The sequence below is a fragment of the Equus asinus genome, unplaced genomic scaffold, assembly GCF_041296235.1.
Source record: "Equus asinus isolate D_3611 breed Donkey unplaced genomic scaffold, EquAss-T2T_v2 contig_122, whole genome shotgun sequence".
NCBI classification, from domain to species: domain Eukaryota; kingdom Metazoa; phylum Chordata; class Mammalia; order Perissodactyla; family Equidae; genus Equus; species Equus asinus.
Genome location: NW_027224764.1, coordinates 13,374 through 25,000, shown reverse-complemented (window position 1 = coordinate 25,000; position 11,627 = coordinate 13,374). Strand labels below are relative to the sequence as shown.

At 57.6% G+C, this 11,627-nt stretch overlaps 1 long non-coding RNA gene across 2 annotated transcripts; it reads right to left on the bottom strand.

Moving 5' to 3' along the window:
• Positions 1–3,427: 3,427 nt before the first annotated feature.
• On the bottom strand, positions 3,428–8,408 carry LOC139042976 (uncharacterized). Of its 2 annotated transcripts, none has more exons than XR_011500077.1 (3): positions 5,743–8,408; positions 4,220–4,454; positions 3,428–3,932 (listed from the first exon to the last, which is right to left on the bottom strand). It is a non-coding gene; the product is annotated as an uncharacterized lncRNA (long non-coding RNA). The 2 variants fall into 2 exon arrangements; XR_011500076.1 differs by having other exon boundaries at positions 3,449–3,936; positions 5,743–6,108.
• Between the last annotated feature and the right edge of the window lie 3,219 nt (positions 8,409–11,627).

Sequence of the window (11,627 nt, the reverse complement as noted above, 5' to 3'; positions counted from 1 at the left end):
AGGACCGCTCGCACCGGCCCGAGGGAGGGAGCCCCGGCAGGCAGGATGCCTCCGGGGAAATGGCCAAGTCGACCGCGCGACCCACAACCCGCCCGACTCGGGGCGAGAAGGAGCATGGAGGAGGACTCCGTCCCCTAGTCGGCAGACGGCCCCGGGACAGGGACGTTCGCCAAAACCTCCCCAAGGCCGCTTTCCGTGACCGAGTCGGCCTCCCCGCCTGTACTCGTCCCGGCCCGAGAAACGAGACGCGGGGTGGATCGGGACCAGGCCACGCACCAGGCCGGCCGGCGCGGCATCCTCCCTCCCCCGACCTGACCTGACCTGGACGAACGCCTCCCCATCGCCCGCCCCCGCGAGGCTGATCCGTCCGGCCGGTGAGGAGGCCGCTTGTCGGGCGCCACCTGCTGCCCGGCATCCTCTTATATAGTGTTCGAGGAGGTCGACCAGGTGGCCCGGCCTGGATTGGGGGGGGGGGGCGCGGGGTGCGGTGTCCCGGGCGGCGGGGGACGGGGGGGGGTAGGAGTGGAGAGGGAAAGGTGGGCGTGGAGAATGCCGGGGTCGGGGGTCGGCGCGGGGCGGGGCGGGAGTTGGGGATAGGGGAGGGGCGGGAGGCCGTCTGGACATGGAGGGTCGGAAGAGCGGTGGTGACAATGATTTTCATTATCATTTAGAAAGAAGAACGTGGACTTCTTTAGAGGAGTCCTTTGAATAGCTTCTCCATTTAGTTAACATACATCCAAATGGAGGTCGGGAAACTTGGGTCCTGTTAACATATGGATGGAAGTGGAAAGAACTATCGCGATGACCGTCCTTGTGTTTCTTTTATTTTTTCTTTCTTCCTGCTCCCCAAAGCCGCCCCCCCACCCCCGCCCCGCCCCGCCCCGCCCCGCCCCGTCCCGTCCCGTCCCGTCCATAGTTGTAGGTTCCAGTGGTAGGTCTTTCGCGTTTCTGCTATGTGGGACGCCGCCTCGGCGTGGCTTGAAGGGCGATGCTGGGTCTGGGGCTGCGCCCAGGATCCGAACCGGTGAAAACCTGGGCCGTCGAAGCCGGGGGCCGGGGTGGGGGGCGCTACTTGACCGTTCGTCCACGGGCTCGGCCCCCGGCCCCTTGTTTTCTAGGGAGAGAGACAGAGAGACCCGATCCATTTTCCCTTGGCCTCTAAAGCGTGCGTGTGGTCGAAAGGCGACAGAGAGAGGGGTTCTGGTCCAGAAAGCCCCGACTGCGCCGCCGCGGGGATCGGTCGGTTCCGCCCGAACCGTCCGAGTCGGAAAGGAACGGACAGCTTTCCTCCTTTGGGCCCCTGACTTGGGACCGACAGGGGAAGAGGAACAGGCCTCTCTCCCTCACACCCTGGCCCCTTCCTCCAGGACGCCCTCCTTCTAGTCAGCCCGCCTCTGGCTTTTCCACACGCCGACGACCGCTCGTCGGCATGGACCCACCTTCCTTGGGGGACACCACCACACGACTCTCCCACTCGTCTGCCTGCCTTTCGTTGGCGTCGCTGCCAAAGGCGAGGGGTAGGGGTGGCGGTGGCAGGGACGGCAGGGGCCCAGCGGCTCTCTGGCGGGTGAGGAAGTCTTGCTGGTTCTCCTAGGTCGGTGATCTTTCTCGATCTCCACACACATTCTTCGTTTGGGGAGCCAAGAGACGCCCTCTGAGGAATCCCTATGGCCAGGGTCGATCACTTACTCGCTCACTGCCTCGGCCTCGGCCTCGGCCTCTGTCAGTCTTGTCTCTCTCCCTCCCTCCCTCCCTCCCTCCCTCCCTCCCTCGTCGGTCTCTGTGTGTGGACGTCTAGGTGGAGGCGAGGCAGGGAGGCCACCCACCCACCTACCTCGTGGTTTACCACACGCTCTACACGGAGGTAGAATTCCCATCCCACCGAATCCATCCTTTCCACGGGGCACAAGCCAGTGGCCTTCGGGAGTCTCTCTCCCCAAGGTGGCGCATCCGTCACGGCTATCTATTTCCAGAAGGTTTCCGTTTCCATCCCCTCCCCCCGAAAGAAAAAACGGCCCCACTCCCGGATCTGCCCCACCACGATCACCACCACCACTGCCGCCGCCGCCGCCGCCGCCATCTGCTGTCGCCCTCTAGGGTTGGACCGTTCTAGCTCTCTCCTCTGTGTGGAATCGCAACGTAGGTCGCCTTGGATGTCTGGCACCTCTCACTTAGCAGAAGGTTTTGGAGGCTCAGGCTGGGCCACGCTTTGGCCCGGGTCAGTGTTCCGTTCCTCCGGACGGCTTCCTCGTTTTCCACGAGAAGGAGCCGTGAAGACGGAAAGGAAGGGCGGATGGATGGCTTTTCCCGTGCTACCGAGTCCCTCTCCCCTTTTCCCCAAAGCGTGAGGGGCGGTCGAGAGGATCGTCTCTGATGACAAAAGTCAGAGGCACCCCGGGTCAGACACCGTGCGAGGCGTTGGTGTGTTCTCGAGAGGAGAACACGTCCCCGTCAGCGTTTCCTGTCGTTCTCGTTCCGAAAGGATTCACGCGCCACCCCGTCTCCCTCAAGGTCTTAGGGCTGTCGTGCTCCGCAGCCGTCACGTGTCGTGGATCCTGGGCACCACCACGCCACCCCGCCCCCCCCCCCCCCCCGCCATAGCTGTCGATCGCTATGTGGCACGCCTACGTTTGCCCAAAAGAGCAGTCCGATGGACAGCGTGGTGCTTTTCCCAGCAGGCAGGCAGGTGAGAGTCACCCCTCTAGAAGGTTTCCAAGCCCCGTTCCATTCTCAGAGGCAGCTCCTTTGGCCATCAAGGAGGCAGGCGATGGGGGTGGGGGTGGGGATGGGGATGGGGCAGGGGCCTCTGTCCCTCTGTCGCGGTAGAAATGATTGGGAAAGGAGGGACGATGGGCGTAGGTCGACCATCCTGGGCGGTGGTGCTTTGGGAGCTTTTTCTAGAAGAAGGAGCGAACGGCGTTCCCTGGGAAGGGAGGAAACCAGAGGAGGTCCCCCTCAGACCGACCTGGCACGAGAAGGACACACACTCTCTCTCTCTCTCTCTCTCTCTCCCTTTTCTTCCTGACTTGAAATCAGGAGACAAAACTCCCCTGCCAAAGGGGCCCTCCCAAAACGGGGAGTGAGGAAGACCTCCTTCTCTTCACGGCTGAAGTTCTCCCTGCCTTTCCTGGACGGGAAGGATAGCACCTACGCCCGCTGCCGTCGGTGACTTTTAGTCCCCCTGGAGAGGAAGAAATTCTTTCCCGTGGCCGAACCCTGGCGGTTCGTTCGTGCTGCAGAGGACGTGACCCTCTCTGACACACCCAGGAACCTCCTCGCTCCGGGTCGAGGAGAGGGAGTTCTGTTCTGTGGTTTAGAATGGTGCTTAAAAAGGGATGTCGCTTACAAAGGGTCCTCGTCCCCCTTCCTAAACCTAAACGGACGGCTCGGCTCGGAGGCGTGAGATACGTTTCGCATCCTCCTCGTCGTCTTCACTCAAAGTTTTATTGGAGTTTGGAAGATTTTATTTTTTGTCTTTCCTTTTTCTCCCCAAAGCCCCCCGGTACGTAGTTGTGTGTTCTTCGCGGTGGGTCCTTCTAGCGGTGGTATGTGGGACGCCGCCTCAGCGTGGTTTGATGAGCAGTGCCGTGTCCGCGCCCGGGATCCGAACGAACCGATGAAACACTGGGCTGCCTGCAGCGGAGCGCGCGAACTTAACCACTCGGCCACGGGGCCAGCCCCTTACTGGATTTTCAAAACAACTCCGGGGGCCGGCCCGGTGGCGCGGCGGTGAAGTTCGCACGTTCTGCTCCGCCGGCCCCGGGTTCGCCGGTCCGGATCCCGGGCACAGGACCCGGCACCGCTTGGCGAGCCACGCTGTGGCAGGCGTCCCACCTGGAAAGTAGAGGGGGATGGGCACGGATGTCAGCTCAGGGCCAGTCTTCCTCGGCCGACAGAGGAGGATTGGTGGCAGATGTTCGCTCAGGGCTCATCTTCCTCAAAAATAAAATAATAAATCGATTCGATAAAATGTCAAATAACACAACCGCGGGATCACGCTTAGAGTCACCCTTGGCCCGATGATGCCACTCCCCACCCCCCCCACCCCCCTGCCCCCCACCATTTGGAGGTGCCGTCAGTGGGATTCGTTCCTGTTTGTCCATCTTTCTTCCTCTTTTTTTTTTTTTTTTTAAAGACTGGCACCCGAGCTCATTGCCAATCTTTTCTTTTCTTTTTATTCCTCCTCCTTCTTCTTCTTCTCCCCAGAGCACCCCAGTACCTAGTTCTATATTCTCTTTGAGGGTCCCTCTGGTTCTGCCGTGTGGGACGCCACCTCAGCGTGGTTTGATGAGCGGTGCCGTGTCCGAGCCCAGGATCCGAACCTTCCAAGCCCCGGGCCGCTGAAGCGGAGCGTGCAAACTCAACTGCTCGGCCACGGGGTCAGCCCCTTCCTTCCTTCCTTCCTTCCTTCCTAAGGAGGAGGAGGCAGGCACTGTGTGAAGTCGCCAGTGAGTCTGTGGAAAGAGACGGAGGATTTCCCATGGGAAGCCGGGGCGGGGGACACGGACCGATGTCGTGCGAACTTGAAGGTGAAAGATCAAAAAACCCACACACGCCTAGAGCGGCGGGTTGCCCGTTAGGAGTTTGCTTGCCGGGCCCATAACGCAGGGCTCATCGATGAGCCAAACCGTCCGTGATCCTCAAGCAGTCTAGTAGGGTTAGAGAAAGGAGGGGGGCACTCTTTCTGCCCCAGATGAGGCGAGTTTCTCAGACAGCCACCCTGCCCCAACATCTTCCCTCCCTGCCTCCCGGCCCTTGGTGGACTGCGGCCTAAGGGTGGGGGAATTGAAGAAAGCCGTTCAATGGGAAAAAGCCCGAGGCCATGGGAGAGAGCTTCCTGCACTTGAATGAAGCCCTGACGCCAGGCCCATCGGAATGAATGGGCCTGACCTCCCCTCCCCCCTCCCCCCTCCCCCCTCCCAGGCTGGCGACTCGGCAGTGGAAGGCTAGGGGTTTCTTCCGAAATGGTGAACCGGCCCCCTTGTCCACAGGAAAACCACACACGGGTACAGCCTAGGCCGGATCTCAGGCCAAGTCGTCAGGGTGGCAAGATGATGGCGGATGAGAGGAAACTTGTTCTGGGACCGCACCGCCCCCCCCCCCATCGCCTCTCTGGCTGAGAAGAGGGCTGGGGAGCGGTGAGGGTCAGGGGGAGAGTGGGGGCGGGGCCGGGACAGGGACCACCGGGCAGTAGGACGGGAGTAGCCCTGAGGCCTGCCTGCCTGCTTCCTTCCCTGCCGGCGCAGGGCTGAGAGAGGCACGGGGCACGCTGGCTCCTGCCCCTTCACTCATTCGGGAAGCCTCCTGTTGTTGCTCCTGAGGTGCCGGCTGCGGTGACAGACAGAGCAAAACTCCTCTCTCTGTCTATTTCTTCAAAGGCCCGAGTCTGAGCTACGACAGATTCCCCTGTGGCTCAACCCGCAACCTCCCATCCTGCCAGACCAGACCCCTTGTCTAAAAACCTCCACTGGAGGAGCTCTTCCACCTGACTCGGAAAGGAAACACCAGCCCCGCCTCAGCCTCACACCCACCACCACCACCACCACCCGCCCCCCCCCCGCCCCACTCTCCTCCGGACCCAGATACCTAACAGAGGGAACAAAAATCCAAAAATCCTGCTGCTCTCCTTCTACCACCTCCACTTCAGAAGAGTCAGTCTCCCCCGAACACCTCAGACTCTGTGACTTCCCGCGGCCTCCCTTTCCCCGTCCCCATTCTCTCCCCGGACGGGCCCCATCTTACACTTGAACGACAGCTCCACCGCTCGGGGCAGCTGGACACGATGTCCCAAAGTGGCCCGGACGGTAGCCTGGTCGATTCCAAAGGACCCACGCACGCAGTCGGCCATAAACGTGGTGTGGAGATCGTGGACGTTTGCGGGCCTCTGATCAAATCACTGCTCCGGGGACCCCGGCGTCTAGGACCCGTCTTCTCCGTGTTCTTCACACCGTTGCTCCTGGGCCGGTTATTCTCTTCCCTCTCACTGACCTTAACGTTTTGTCTCTGCCATTGAATTTTGACTGTGCGAATGTGACTTGCCGCTGTAGGGCTGCGTGGATCTCTCAGGCATCCTGCTGTGCCGTGCGGGGGGGGGGGGGGAATCCTTGGTGGGTGGGTCGATAGACGTCCCTTTGGTTGTGCCCTGGAGGGGAGAGACAGAGGGGACGACTCAATCCACCACGAACGCTGATGTCGCTCCGATAAACCTGTAGCGGTGATTCTAGTTTATGGCCCGTGTCCTGAAAATAACTTCCCGAAGGGCCAGCCCGGCGGCACAGCGGTTAAGTTCGCACGTTCCGTTTTGTCAGCCAGGGGTTCGCAGGTTCGGATCCAGGGTGCGGACGTGGCGCCGCTTGGCGAGCCACGCTGTGGTCAGCGTCCCGCCTATCAAGGGGAGGGGGATGGGCACGGATGTTAGCTCGGGATCACTCTCCCGGGGCAAAAAGAGGAGAATTGGCAGCAGGTGTCAGCTCGGGGCTCGTCTTCCTCGAAAAATAAATTAATTAAATTAATAAAAACAACTTCCCAAACCTCTCTGATAACTTGAAGCTTTGAAGTTTTGCGAGGTGAAATCAGGTGATAAAAAAGTCCACGGACAGGGGCGGCCCCGTGGCCGAGTGGTTAAGTTCACAAGCTCCCCTTCGGCGGCCCAGGGTTTTGCCGGTTCAGATCCCGGGCACGGCACGGACACGGCACCGCTCGTCGGGCCGTGTGGAGGCGGCGTCCCACATGCCACAACTGGAAGGGCCCTCAACTAAGATAGACAACTATGTCATGGGGGGGATTGGGGGAGAAAAATCGGGAGGGGGGAAAAAAAAAACAAAAACGGAAGATTGGCAACAGGCGTTAGCTCTGTGAGGGCCGATCTTCCTCACCCAAAAACTAAAGTGAGATGAAATCAAATAAAGCGAAGGAAAAGATAAACCTATGAAATCCCATGTTTCTAAAAGTGGCCAAGTGTTTAGACATTGGCCAAGCGACGGAATGCTCATGGGAAGGACAGTTCCTAATTGCTGGCTTCTTAGTTTTCACCAAAATTAAGGTTCGTGAGGGTTAAAAAATCTACTTAACAAATGCGATGAAAGCCACTAGGCCGGCCCGGTGGCGCGCTGGTTAAGTGTGCCTGTTCCGCTTCGCCGGCCCGGGGTTCGCCAGTTCGGATCCCGGGGGTGGACGTGGCACCGCTGGGCGAGCCACGTGGTGGTAGGCGTCCCACATATGAAATAGAGGAAGATGGGCACGGAGGTGAGCTCAGGGCCAGCCTTCCTCGGCAAAAAGAGGAGGATTGGCAGCAGTTAGCTCAGGGCTCATCGTCCTCAAAACAAAACAAAACAAAACAAAAAGCCACTAAAAGTGAATATGGGAAACATCTTTGTGTTCAAGGAAAGTGAGATGGCTGCCTTCAGGCAAGAGGGCCTAAAAAGTAAAGATCGTTTTGTCTGTGAAAAGGTGATCAAAGTTTCACGGGGAAAATAATCTGAGAAAAAGGCCTGTTCGTGGTCAAGTGGCCTAAAATTGGAACGAGTGGACAGATAGAAATGGCGAGCGATAGGATCTATGGGAGTCTATGAGGAAGCCATTGGGTGTCGGCCTAATTCGGCCTGACAGTGTTTTTCGAAAAGGGCCTGACGTGGCCGTCGAGCACGCATCGCATCGTAGATCCGCTTTACACATTTCCTACGGCAAGAACCAATGCCCTTAAGGGAAAGGAGCAGCTTCCCCGTGCTCGGGCCTTTCCTTAAGGAGAGGCATCTTTCCTTAGGCTAGGAGCGGATGGTTGCGCTCACCTTTGACCATCCGGCTCCCCTGTGACCACCCAGGCCCAGACAACAGACCTGCCACCCAGCAGTGTCTGTCGATCGCTGTGCCGACAGAGCAGTCTCGCGACTATCATCCAAGGGACCTTTCGATCCTATGTGAAACGTCCTCTCTGGGGGTCTAGAAGCACTCTGTACACCCCACTTCCCGGGCACCCTCTCTTCCTTCGGGAAGAAAGGCCCCGGGCCACAGTCCTCACATTTTAGCTCAGAATAAACGCACCCCGATTTTCACGGATAGATTGGTTCCGGATTATTTCCGTCGACAGAATGGAATCAAGTCAATGAGTTTCAAGATCGGAGGGAAGCTGATGCAAAATCAGAATTTGTTTTTCTCACTCCCGAAAGGATACTTTTCTCTAACTTCTAGTCTCCTCCTGATAAAGACATTGGAAAAGGTTTCTCTTGACCTCTGAGGGAATCGACACCAAAGACAGAGATCCTCCATTTTGTCAGAATGATTTCCTAGGCCTCCAATGGAGGAGGCCTCCCTCGGACGGGAGCTCAGCTTTTGTTTTGCAACAGTTTTCCTCTCTCTGCTTGCCTTTAACATCTCCTTTCCCGTTCTTCTTTTTTGGAAGGGAAATACGTGCACCGCTGGGGAAAAAAAAAAAAAAAAGAATTTTCTAAATGACCAAAGAAGATCTACGACTGTTGTTATTTTGGTTTCACGGAGCAGTTCCACGTCCACATTTACTCCATTTTAAACACCCACACACACTCACAGCACGGCGCTGTGAGGATGTCCCGGGGAACTCGATTTGTGGAGGGAATGGCTGTGAGGTCTCTGCCCCCCAACCCCCACCATTTGGGTGCTTCTGCTTGTTGATGAGGACGGGAAGCCCTGCTGAAATCCATATTCTTATCACCACACGTGCATCTGCACCCATGCTCCCCCCCGTGTGTCGTCTTTGGGCTTTGCTGTGGCCCCGTGCGGAGGGAGACCTGTTTTGTGTTGTAAACTTTTCCGCGGCCAAGCGGCTCGGTCCTTTCCTCTACGACTTGTGGGCTCTGTCTGTCCGTCTGCCTTAGAGAGACCCTCTGGGCCGGAAGTGACAGGCTGCACACAATTCCTGACAGACTGCGGACAATTCCTCCGTCGTCACGGTCCTTCTCTGATGACGTGCATGGTTTCGGTTTGACAGCGACCCCCACCCCCCACCCCGCCGTGATTTTCTAAGTCCTCCCGGGAGCCCGGGAAGTGCTCGGGCCGCTCCGGGAAGCGGGGGCCGGCAGCCCCGGCCTGCCCCGTGGCATCTCCGGGGACTTTTCCACCTCTGTCCGCGTCAGCCAGCCGGCAGCCCCGCGCCCGGCCCGGCCCAGAAGTCACGTGGGGAGTCTGTCCCCTTCCTGGCAAGCCCACCCACCCCACCCCCCTCCCCGCCGATTTTCCAACACCTCCTTCTGCGCCCAGGGTTGCCCTGTGCTGCCTGGGAGCTCCGAGGTGGACACCCTGGGGCCTCACGTGGTGACCTCCCGCCCGCCCCAAGCGGGCCCAGAGAGAAAGAGAGAGAGAGAGAGAGACAGAGAGAGACAGAGACAGAGACAGAGACAGAGAGAGACAGAGACAGAGACAGAGACAGAGACAGAGACAGAGAGAGACCTGACCCGGCGGTGGGCTCAGGCTGTGCACTCTCGCTGGCTGGTGACCCGGTTCCCTCCCGCTGACCCCTCCGCGCCGGTCGTTGGGCGCCATCTGGCGGCCGCTTTTACAGAGTGGCCCTCCTCCGGAGCCCCGGCGACATGAGCAAGGGATGGGACTCGCAGGACGTCTGTGTGGTTTCCAGTGTGGGGCTGTGTGGAACAGAGCTGCTAAGAACATTCATGCCCCGGATTCTGTGTGAATGAACAGGAACGTGGCCGCAGCCCCCACCCCGCCCCCCGCCCCAGCCCCCGGGAGTGGTGGGAGTGGTGCCCTCCAGACCACCCTCGGGTTGGATGCCTCCCTCCCTGGAAGGACTCACGGGACTCCACAAAAGCTGACTTCCTGGAGGTCCAGCGGAGACCCCCAAGGCCCAAGGCCCCCCCCCCCCACCCACCCACCACAGATCACTGTGGAAGCCTTAATGACCCAAGGCTCCAGCTACATACAGACGCTCTTAGGAGGCAAGATACACCAAAGGCTTATGTAGGTTGCCACTTTCGGTGGTTGTTTCCGCGGCGTGTCAGTTTTGGAACCCGCCACGCCCTTTTTCACAGAGGCCATACCGTTTCCCTTCACCACCAGTGAGGCGTGAGTGACTGACTTGGCTTCTCCGCGACCTGACTAGCAGTTTGATCCTGTTCCGGTATTTGGAAGAAGGCAGTCTCACCCATGTGTCCCCACAATGTCTCCCTCTAATTTTCTCACTTGCTTTTCCAGGGAACAGCTCACATCTTTTCATGCGCTTATCGGTCATCCATGCGTACCTCCTCCACCCCAGGTGAAAGTGCCTGCTCTGTCTATTGGTCTTCCATTCTTTTTGTATTTTTCAGTGTTGATTTCCCCCGGGTCTCCACTCCATTGTGGGTTTTGTTTTTTGTTTTTTGTTTTTTGTTTTTTTTTTTTGCTTAAAGATTGTCACCTGAGCTAGGCACTGTTGCGCTGCTTCCTCAGTTTCAGAGGGTACCTTTTTCAGGGTTGCTTTTTGACCGGGTCTCCTCGCCATTGTATTTTTTTATTTTATTTTTTTTGCTTAAAGATTGCCACCTGAGCTAGCCTCTGTTGCCCATCTTCTTCGGTTTCAGAGGGTAGATTTCTCAGTGTTGCTTTTTCGCCAGCTCTCCACGCCCTTGCGTCTTTTTTTTTTCTGCTTGAAGGCTGCAACCTGAGCTAGCTTCTTTTGCCCATGTTCGTCAGTTTCAGAGGGTGGATTTCTCCGTGTTGCTTTTTCCCCAGGTCTCCACACCCTTGTGTGTTTCTTTGGCTTAACGATTGCCACCTGAGGTAGCCTCTGTTGCCCATCTTCGTCCGTTTCAGAGGGTGGATTTCTCAGTGTTGCCTTTTCCCCAGCTCCCCACGCCCTTGTGTGTTTCTTTTGCTTAAAGATTGTCACCTGAGCTAGGCACTGTTGCCCTGCTTCCTCAGTTTCAGAGGGTACCTTTTTCAGGGTTGCTTTTTGACCGGGTCTCCTCGCCATTGTATTTTTTTATTTTATTCTTTTTGCTTAAAGATTGCCACCTGAGCTAGCCTCTGTTGCGCTTCTTTCTCAGTTCTAGAGGGTAGATTTCTCCGTGTTGCTTTTTCCCCAGGTCTCCACGCACTTCCTTTTATTTTTCCTTAAAAATTGCCACCTGAGCTAGCCTCTGTTGTCCATCTTCGTCGGTTTCAGAGGGTAGATTTCTCACTGTTGCTTTTTTGCCAGGTCTGCACGCCCTTGTGTTTTTCTTCTGCTTAAAGGTTGCAACCTGAGCTAGCTTCTTTTGCCCATGTTCCTCAGTTTCAGAGGGTGGATTTCTCCGTGTTGCTTTTTCCCCAGGCCTCCACGCCCTTGTGTGTTTCTTTTGCTTAACGATTGCCACCTGAGCTAGCCTCTGTTGCCCATCTTCGTCCTTTTCAGAGGGTGGATTTCTCAGTGTTGCCTTTTCCCCAGCTCCCCACGCCCTTGTGTGTTTCTTTTGCTTAAAGATTGCCACCTGAAGCCAGCCTCTCTTGCCCATCTTCCTCAGTTTCAGAGGGTAGATATTTCAGGGTTGCTTTTTCCCCAGGGCTCCACGCCTTTGTGCTTTGTTTTTGCTTAAGGATTGCCACCTGAGGTAGCCTCTCTTGCCCATCTTCCTCAGTTTCAGAGGGTGGATTTCTCCGTGTTGCTGTTTCCCCAGGTCTCCACG